This window comes from Anolis sagrei, chromosome 7 (assembly GCF_037176765.1).
Source record: "Anolis sagrei isolate rAnoSag1 chromosome 7, rAnoSag1.mat, whole genome shotgun sequence".
NCBI classification, from domain to species: Eukaryota; Metazoa; Chordata; class Lepidosauria; order Squamata; family Dactyloidae; genus Anolis; species Anolis sagrei.
The window spans coordinates 24,236,903-24,247,391 of record NC_090027.1 but is presented as its reverse complement, the minus strand read 5'-3'; positions in this window follow the sequence as shown (position 1 = coordinate 24,247,391).

Here is a 10,489-nt window from a genome sequence, read left to right as displayed (position 1 = left end):
AACATGTGTCCATAGTTCATACTGGGGAAGTTCAGACGTGAAAATGAGTTCCTTTGAGCCAAAAAAGAAATTGAAGAAAGTCCAACAGTCACAGAAAGGTGCTTGATTATCTTCACTGAGCCAAAGAATGGATTTCTGCAACGCCAGGATCGAGTTGGTCTTTGGTCCTTGGGAAACTATAACTCCCTCCAAGGACTGGGGCCCCAAGGCCAGGCTCTTCCCTGAAAGCCTCAGGGGGTCCTTGTTGTTGCTAGTGTCTTGGCAAATTGACCAAAACTTAACCCCTTTGTGCAGTCTGGTACCCTTGCCCTTTGCAGAACTATAAGTTACCATCCCTTATTGGGGGGACGGACATGCTCGACTTCATAATTTTGATGATGTTGCCTGTTGTTTATGTTTTTGGTTTTATTCTGCTGTAATATATTGTCCAGGCTTGGCCCCATGTAAGCCACTCCGAGTCCCCACTGGGGAGATGGTGGCGGGGTATAAATAAAGATTATTATTATTATTATTATTGTTGTTGTTGTTGTTGTTGTTATTATTATTATTGTTATTTGCCAATTTATACTGGTCTGGGGTGGTGATGTTAAGTAGAGAGGAACTTCTGCCTTGGAATACCACACAGGCTTTGGAACGTTGGCTACCTCCTTTAAAGTTTCTATTACAATCCAGAGAGATCTCATCATGGAAATTGTACGTACCATTATGCCAGCTGAAGGTACATTTCAAGTTACGATGTGGACTTTATTCCAGGAAAGTAGCTACCATTTTTTTCTAAAACACAAAAATGCTCACCTGCTTAACATGCCTACCTCTCTGGGATTACCTGCTTAACGTGCCTGCTTCTCTGGGAATATTTTTCTTCATGCCCTGAATAAAAGCAAGCTTCAGCAAGATCCCATCTGTCACTAGCAGGTTTTGCAGATTGCCTGTACTTTTTTAGAACATTTCCGTGGGAGGTTTTGCAGGGAACTCAGGTTCTTGGCAAGGAATGGGTGCCTTCCTGGATGAGTGGCTCCCCTCCAAGATGGAGAAGATCAGCAGAAGTCTTCCTGGATGGATGCATCTGACTGTCAGATATTTTTTACATTTTGTCTCATTCCTTCTTAGCTGTCCTTGCCTCCTTCTGATTTCTTGGCTGTCATCTCCATTCCAGTTATTGCCCGAGCAAAGAGATGAGAAATCTTCAACAGCCTTTTCATTGGCTGACCTCTTTCTCCCCTCTTCAGGAGAACTTTATAAGTCCACAGCCTTAAGAAAGCTCAGAACATTCTTAAGGATCCATCTCATCTGTCATATTCTTTTTTAAAAAAAATTATTACCATCTCGCTGACGGTACAGGGTGACAAAAACAAGGACAAACAGACAGAGAGATGGGCCTCATGGTGGCACAGTGGATTAAACACTGTGCTGCTGAACTTGCTGACCGAAAGGGTTGGCAGTTCGAATCTGTCAGGTTTTACAATGTATTGTAATGTAATATAGCTGAGTCATGCACTGCTAATGGGCTTCTATTGGAAATACTGAGTCATGCATTCGCCGTATATAGGGAATCATTTGGGGAATGTGTTCTGGCCTAGTCCAGGTGATTGTGAATGATGTAATCCTGGGTTTGAGTTAAGTCAATGAGTTGGGAACCAATCAGAGATTGCTATGTGTAAATGAATTGTATATAAGGAAGTCATGTACAGTGTATATTTCTCCTTGTGCTGTGATGTTGTTCGTTGAAGGCTATATGTAATTAAAGAACCTGTCTGCTAAGACAAGATATAACTGTATGCCGTGGTAAGTTTGTAATATCATCTAGACTGGGAGAAAGACAATGGTAAAACTGACAATGGCCGGGCATGTGCTCAAGTGTCTGTAAAAGGTTCCAGAGTGACTGCAGGCTGTGGAAGCAGTTGACTGAAAATACTGTGCAGGAAGAAGCTACTGGAAAGCGCTGAAGTTGTGCAAATGATTTGCTGCTGAATTGTGAAGTTAATCTCAACAGAATCTGGGGAACAGGGTAAACTCCTGCTGTTAGGCCCAGCTTCTGCCAACTTAGCAGTTCAAAAACATGCAAATGTGAGTAGATCAATAGGTAGAGCTTATATAGGAAGGAAACGGCGCTCCATGTAGTCATGCCAGCCACATGAACTTGGACAATGCTGGCTCTTTGGATTAAAAATGGAGATGAGCACCACCCCACAGAGTTGGACTCGACTGGACTTTATCTAAAGAGGAAACCTTTGCCTTTTTTACCATCTGGTAGATAGTACAGGGTGACAAAGACAAGGACAAAAAGACTGAGATAGCTTTTATCCTAGTGCTGTAACTATATTGAACTCCATGGTTTCACATTGATGTGGCATTGGGGGCTGTGTGGTGATGGTTGGGGTGTGAAGGGATGGGTGTGTTGTTTTTGTGATGTGTGCTGGAGAAAGCATTTAATTTAGATGTACAATGTACTATTACAATTAAGTTATTCTATTCTAGTCTATTTCAGAATACTCTGGCCAGTCACACCAGTGGGAAAACTCTGTTGTCAAAATAGCTTCAGCACCTTGGATAGATCCTTTAAAATCCAGGATAAACTGAAGCAGGTTGGTCACTTGCTGAAGAATGATTGAGTTGGAAGAGACCTCGTGGGCCATCCAGTCCAACCCCATTCTGCCAAGAAGCATGCACTAAACTTACAAAGGAGCTTCACACAGTAGCTTTTTACACACAGCAGAACTCATGTGTGAAGCCCCAGTGTGATGGCTGCTGTGTGTAAAATATTAAAAATTAACTGGGTATTTTAATTACTAAAATGTGAGTCAAGCACTGAAAGGCTTAAATGGATAAAATGACTCAGCAAAAGATGCAGTTCAATATAAGCAGGTGTGCCTGTAGCTTAGTAGCCGTCAGTCTGTGAGTTTCAACAGAAATCTCTGGGTTTCTGTTGAAGAAGGGCCTCAGTGTGTTAGAAGGCCTCAGTGTTAGATCGCCTCAGTGTTTGAGAGGCATCAGTCTGAGAGAGCCCTCAGTGTGATAAGGCTTCATTGGGAGAAAGGCCTCAGTGTGAGGTGGGCCTCAGTGTTAGTAGGCCTCAGTATGAGTACACCTGGTGTGAGAAGCTTTTGTGATCAGATTTTGTGATCAGATTAACAGATCAGATTTTGAGGCATACTGGTCGGTCTTTATTAAATATACTTTAGAGAGCGAAAATGGAAAACTACATAACCTTGTTGGTCAGGAATTTTGGATATGACATTTGATTAATGGTTGATTTATAAATATATGGCGAAGGAAAGGATACTTGTTCAGGTCTTCCGCAGGGTTCCGTCCTGGGCCCGGTCCTGTTCAACATCTTTATTAATGACTTAGATGAAGGGCTAGAAGGCAGGATCATCAAGTTTGCAGACGACACCAAATTGGGAGGGATAGCCAATACTCCAGAGGAGAGGAGCAGAATTCAAAACGATCTTGACAGATTAGCGAGATGGGCCTAAACTAACAAAATGAAGTTCAACAGTGACAAATGCAAGATACTCCACTTTGGCAGAAAAAATGAAATGCAAAGATACAGAATGGGGGACAATGCCTGGCTCGAGAGCAGTACGTGTGAAAAAGATCTTGGAGTCCCCGTGGACAACAAGTTAAACATGAGCCAACAATGTGATGTGGCGGCATAAAAAGCCAATGGGATTTTGGCCTGCATCAACAGGAGCATAGTGTCTAGATCTAAGGAAGTAATGCTACCCCTCTATTCTGCTTTGGTTAGACCACACCTGGAATATTGTGTCCAATTCTGGGCACCACAATTCAAGAGAGATATTGACAAGCTGGAATGTGTCCAGAGGAGGGCAACTAAAATGATCAAGGGTCTGGAGAACAAGCCCTATGAGGAGCGGCTTAGGGAACTGGGCATGTTTAGCCTGAAGAAGAGAAGGCTGAGAGGAGATATGATAGCCACGTATAAATATGTGAGAGGAAGCCACAGGGAGGAGGGAGCAAGCTTGTTTTCTGCTTCCTTGGAGACTAGGACGCGGAACAATGGCTTCAAACTACAAGAGAGGAGATTCCATCTGAACATTAGGAAGAACTTCCTGACTGTGAGAGCCGTTCAGCAGTGGAACTCTCTGCCCCGGAGTGTGGTGGAGGCTCCTTCTTTGGAAGCTTTTAAACAGAGGCTGGATGGCCATCTGTCAGGGGTAATTTGAATGCAATATTCCTGCTTCTTGGCAGGGGGTTGGACTGGATGGCCCATGAGGTCTCTTCCAACTCTTTGATTCTATGATTCTATGATTCTTGGTGGTGGGGCTATGTGTTTGTAAAATGTTCACTGTTTTGTGTTTTGTTTACACAATAAGTTGTTATTGTATGTAAATAAAATCTTATTTTTTAAAAGAAGCTTTTGTGAGAGGAAGCTCCAGTGTGAAGGCTGCTGTGTGAAGCTCCTGTGTAACTTTAGTGTGAGAAGAGGCTATTTGAGAGCGAAGCTGTTTATCTGCATGAGAAAGAAGTCCAGCGTGGAAGCAAAGAAGGAAGTATAAAGGACTTTGTTCATGTTATGGAAACCTTGTTCTTGTAAATAGTGCAACTATATTACTTCACCATGAAGAAAAGCCTCTTATGAAAGAGATAACATTGGCCTGAGTGTTTTTGTTCTTTTTATCATTTTGGGCTACTGGTGCTGGGTCACGCTGCTGCTAATAAGTTACATTTATGAGGAGGGTCTTTTGTTAATAAGCCCACTCGGCCATCAATCTCTGCCCCAACCTGGCAAACAACTGCCTTTGCCCTGCCCTTAGGTCACCCAATTCTATTGGCAGGCATTTCTGCTGCTCTTTTTGTTTCTCATCTGGTGCTTCCCAAAGTAATTCCCAAACTGGGCACCGAGACAGAACTCCTACAGTGTCAGAAAAAAAGAGAAACCCTGAGGAAAATACCCTCCCAAAGCAGCTGCTGCCCACTCAATGTGCAGTGTCTTTTCCTGGGCTCCTTCCAAACAAGAGGCAGATACATGACTCCCAGAGAGACACAGTGGGCAAACGTATGCTTCTATACTTTATAATACCGATTGGGAAAGTTAAATTTTGGGACTTCTCTTCTCAGAAAACCCCCATCATGAATAGCCAGGAATTGCATTCCAAATAAATAACATTGTCATGTTCTCTACGGGGTAACATTCACTGTTTATTTGGGAGAAGAAAGTCTGATTTCAATTCAGGAGGCAAAAATGGCTTACCAGAAGTTTGGGGAAATGCTTTAAAGCCAAGTAAGCAAAAATTTAAATCTTTTTGGTGACCCCTCTGAAACTGCTTCATGACGCACCCCCTCCCCAGGGTCCCAGCCTCCAGGTTGAGAAATGCTGAATTATAGGAAAAAAGGAGGCTTTGCAAAGGGAGAGTAATTGGAGGATCATGCCCACTCCTCAGTCCTTTAGCAGCTGGGAGGCATTTTCCCAGGAAATTCATACCAGTGTATTGTCGAAGGCTTTCATGGCTGGAATCACTGGGTTATTGTAGGTTTTTTTGGGCTATATGGCCATGTTCTAGAGGCATTCTCTCCTGACGTTTCGCCTGCATCTATGGCAAGCATCCTCAGAGGTAGTGAGGTCTGTTGGAAGTAGGAGAATGGGTTTATATATATATGTGGAATGACCAGGGTGGGACAAAGGAATCTTGTCTGCTGGAGCTAGGTGTGAATGTTTCAACTGACCACCTTGATTAGCATTACATGGCCTGGCAGTGCCTGGGGCAATCTTTTGTTGAGAGGTATTTAGATGTCCCTGATTGTTTTCTTGGTTTTTTTAATGTTTAGGTGCAACCCAGCTTTTGCGCTTTCTTCTTTCACCTTGATTAGAAGGCTCCTCAGCTCCTCCTCGCTTTCGGCCATCAAAGTGGTGTCATCTGCATATCTAAGGTTGTTAATGTTTCTTCCAGTAATTTTTACCCCAGCCTTGCATTTGTCAAGCCCTGCACATCGCATGATATGTTCTGCATACAAGTTGAATAGGTTGGGTGAGAGTATACAACCCTGCCGTACGCCTTTCCCAATCTTGAACCAGTCTGTTGCTCCATGGTCAGTTCTGACTCTTGCTACTTGGTCCTTATACAGATTCCTCAGGAGAGAGACAAGGTGATTTGGTATGCCCATACCACCAAGAACCTGCCACAATTTATTATGATCCACACAGTCATAGAATAGTCAATGAAACAGAAATAGATGTGTTTTTTTTTTAAACTCCCTGCCTTTCTTCATTATCCAGCATCCGGATATTGGCAATTTGGTCTCCCCTTCCTCTGCCTTTTCTAAACCCAACTTGTACATGTGGCAACACTCTCTCCATGCATTGCTGGAGTCTTCCTTGCAGGATCTTGAGCATTACCTTACTGGCATGAGAAATAAGAGCCCTTGTACGGAAGTTTGAGCAGTCTTTAGCATTTCCCCTTTTTGGTATGGGGATATAAGTTGATTTTTTCCAATCTGGTGGCCATTCTTGTGTTATGATTCATAACAGTAGCAAAATGACAGTTATGAAGAAGCAACGGAAACAATGTTATGGTTGGGGGTCACCACAACGTGAGGAACTGTGTTAAGGAGTCGTAGCTTTAGGAAGGTTAAGAAAGACTGCTATAACTGGCACATCAGATTTTCACAGGCTGCAAGAGTTGCAGATGGTGGGTTGTGACTTCTCAGCGTTCAAGGCTGAGGAATCTGAAGAGCATTCCTTGCTTCTTGCAAATGAATGGGAGGCATCCTCCTGCACAGATCACCTTGAAATAAGCATGAAAGGATTGTCTGAAGCTGCAATGTGGGTTACAAGGGGCAGAGGAGGGGACAGGATAGGGAGAGGGAGATGATTCAGCTGTGAGCCAAATCATGGAGACGTGTCACTTAGCAACCATGCAGCCCTAGGATGCCAAATGTGGGTTGCATTGCTGGAAGCATCTAAATTAAGCATGTTTCAAAGAGAATGCAGGGCTTTCTCTTTGAAGTCCCACTGCCAAATTAAGCATGTTGGCAGCGGGACTTCAGCGACCTTGCTGGGAAGGGGATGGGATGAATGGAAGACCCCTGAGCGCTGTGGAAATTGGTTATGTGCACACAGAAAGAAGGGATGGCTCAAGTAAGACTAGCCCAATCCTCTTAAATCAGGAACTGGCCACCCATAGCCCTCCAGAAGTCGCCAGATACACAATACTTCACCACTGGATATGATGGCTAGGACTGATCTGGGTCTTATCTCAGTGGTACACGACCAGTATTGCATGCAGCTTTCAATCCCTGGCATTAAATCCAACTTTAATCTTTGACGTCTCAAGTAAAAAGATGAGTCAGAAGCACATTGTGGGAAAGGTAATATTAGCAATGCACATTAACAGCTGTTTATTCTCTCTTTATCTGCCTTTTTATGGTATCCTAGGATTTGTGGTTTGGTGAGATGTGTAGAATACTCCTGTGGATTCCGTTGAATGACAGCATCAGAGCAAAGAACTACAAATGCGAAGGATCCATCTGATGAAGCCATGGCAATTCAAGTAGTATCAATGTGCTATAACTGGATAGTGCGAAGGCATCTAAAGACTCTGGCCGGCATTGATGGCACAAAGGCAGATGGACACTCATCACCATAATGTTGCCCAAACCTTGATTCAAAATAGCCGTTTTATGTTTTCATAGGGCCCCTAGTGGTGCAGACGGTTAAACTGCTGAGTTGATGAACTTGCTGACCAAAAGGTCAGCAGTTCGAATCCAGGGAGCAGAGTAAGCTCCCGCTGTTGGGTCCTGCTTCTGCCAACCTAGCAGTTCGAAAACATGCAAATGTAAGATCATAGGTACCGCTCCGGTGGGAAGGTAACAGTGCTCCATGCAGTCATGCTGGCCACATGACCTTGGAGGTGTCTACAGACAACGCCAGCTCTTTGGCTGAGAAATGGTGGTGAGCAGCACTCCTCAGAGTCAGACATGACTAGATTTCATGTCAGGGGAAACCTTTACCTTTATGTTTTCATAAACTTAGTATTATCTGGCTATAAAGCAGGTTTCTACTTTGTGAATTATACATTGCTTTACTGATCATTGCACCATGTTGTTTAGTATAGTCAGCTCTGACTGGCGACCATGTCCTTCAAGGAATGGGGGTTCTGTGTGGGACGTTTGGCCCAATGCTATCGTCGGTGGGGTTCAGAATGTTCTTTGATTGTAGGTAAATGATAAATCCCAGCAATGACAACTCCCAAATGTCAAGGTCTATTTTTCCCAAACTCCACCAGTGTTCACATTTGGGCATCTTGAGTATTCGTGACAAGTTTGGTCCCGACCCATCATTGTTTTGAGTCCACAGTGCTCTCTGGATGCCAAAACTCAAGGTCAGCGTCCACCAAACCCTTCCAGTATTTTCTGTTGGTCATGGGAGTTCTGAGTGCCAAGTTTGGTTCAATTTCATCACTAGTGGAGTTGTAGGTGAACTATATAAATCCCAGCAAATACAACTCCCAAATGACAAAATCACTCCCCCGCAACCTCACCAGTATTCAAACTTGGGCATACCAGATATTTGTACCAAATTTGGTCCAGTGAATGAAAATATATCCTGCATATCAGAATATTTACATTACAATTCATAACAGTAGCAAAATTAAAGTTATGAAGTAAATCATTTTATGTACATGCGGCCTGCTCTCTGCCATTATGTTTGGTTTCTATTTTTTGTGTATATTGTTTTTATGCTCTGATGTTTTATACTTTATTGTTATGTTGTTTATTTTACTGCAATTTGTATTTTTGTATTGTAATTTGTTGTTCGGGCTTGGCCCCATGTAAGCCGCTCCAAGTCCCTATTGGGGGAGATGGTGGCGGAGTATAAATAAAATTTATTATTATTATGAAGTAGCAATGAAAATAATGTTATGTTTGGGGGTCACCACAACGTGAGGAACCGCGGCATTAGGAAGTTGGGAAACACTGCCCTAAGCTTTGGTGACTTTGCTTAGACTCCCTGCCCCATCTGGTGGCCAAATAAGAAACACAGTGTTTAACAAAGATTCAGTCTGCAATGGGTCAGAAGCATATGTTGCTCCAAGGATGCCAAATCTGTTGTCTAACATTCATTATTCCCCCATTCACAAGATAGCCTATCATGGCTCCTTAAATACTGTGCTGTGGCCAACACAACCTCATCTTTGAGCCTCTTCCACACAGCTGTATAAAATCCACATTGAACTAGATTATATGGCAGTGTGGACTCCGATAACCCCGTTCAAAGCAGATATTGTGGATTATCTGCCTTGGTATTCTGGGTTATATGGTCGTGTAGAAGGACCCAGAGAGCTGCCCATCCCTGACTGTAACTGAGTGCCCTTCCACACAGCCCTATATCCCAGAATATCAAGGCAGAAAATCCCACAATATCTGCTTTGAACTGGGTTATCTGAGTCCACACTCAGATAATGTGGGATTTTATGCTTTGACATGCCACATAGTTAAAGCAATGGTATTCCCCGTAGTAACCTATGGATGCAAGAGCTGGACCATAAGGAAGGCTGAGCGAAGGAAGATTGACGCTTTTGAACTGTGGTGTTGGAGCAGTGGTTCCCATCCCTTTTTTTTAACAGGGACCACTCTGAACAGGGACCACTTCACCGGGAGCCCCCGGTGGCACAGTGGGTTAAAGCCCTGTGCTGGCAGGACTGAAGACCGACAGGTCACAGGTTCAAATCTGGGGAGAGGCAGATGAGCTCCCTCTATCAGCTCCAGCTCCTCATGCGGGGACATGAGAGAAGCCTCACACAAGGATTATAAAACATCAAATCATCCGGGCGTCCCCTGGGCAACATCCTTGCAGACGGCCAATTCTCTCACAACAGAAAACTCTTGCAGTTTCTCAAAAAAAACAAAAAAACCCAAACAAAAACCAAAAGAGTTTTGAATTAGTTTTTCATCAACTTTAGATTTGTTTTGGTTATTCGGGGTGCTAATTCAGGGCCCTACCACACAGCCCTATATTCCAGAATATAAAGGCAGAAAATCCCACACTATCTGCTTTGAACTGGGTTATCTGAGGGGCCTTCCATACAGCCCCCTCCCCCCAGAATATCAAGGCAGGAAATCCCACATCATCTGAGTGTGGACTCAGATAACCCATTTCAAAGCAGATATTGTGGGATTTTCTGAGTGTGGACTCGGATAACCCAGGGCCCTTCCATACAGACCTCTATCCCAGAATATCAAGGCAGGAAATCCCACATTATCTGAGTGTGGACTCAGATAACCCAGGGCCCTTCCACACAGCCCTCTATCCCAGAATATCAAGGCAGGAAATCCCACATTATCCGAGTGTGGACTCAGATAACCCAGGGCCCTTCCACACAGCCCTCTATCCCAGAATATCAAGGCAGGAAATCCCACATTATCTGAGTGTGGACTCAGATAACCCATTTCAAAGCAGATATTGTGGGATTTTCTGCCTTGATATTCTGGAATATAGGGCTGTGTGGAAGGGCCCTTAGAAAATTGC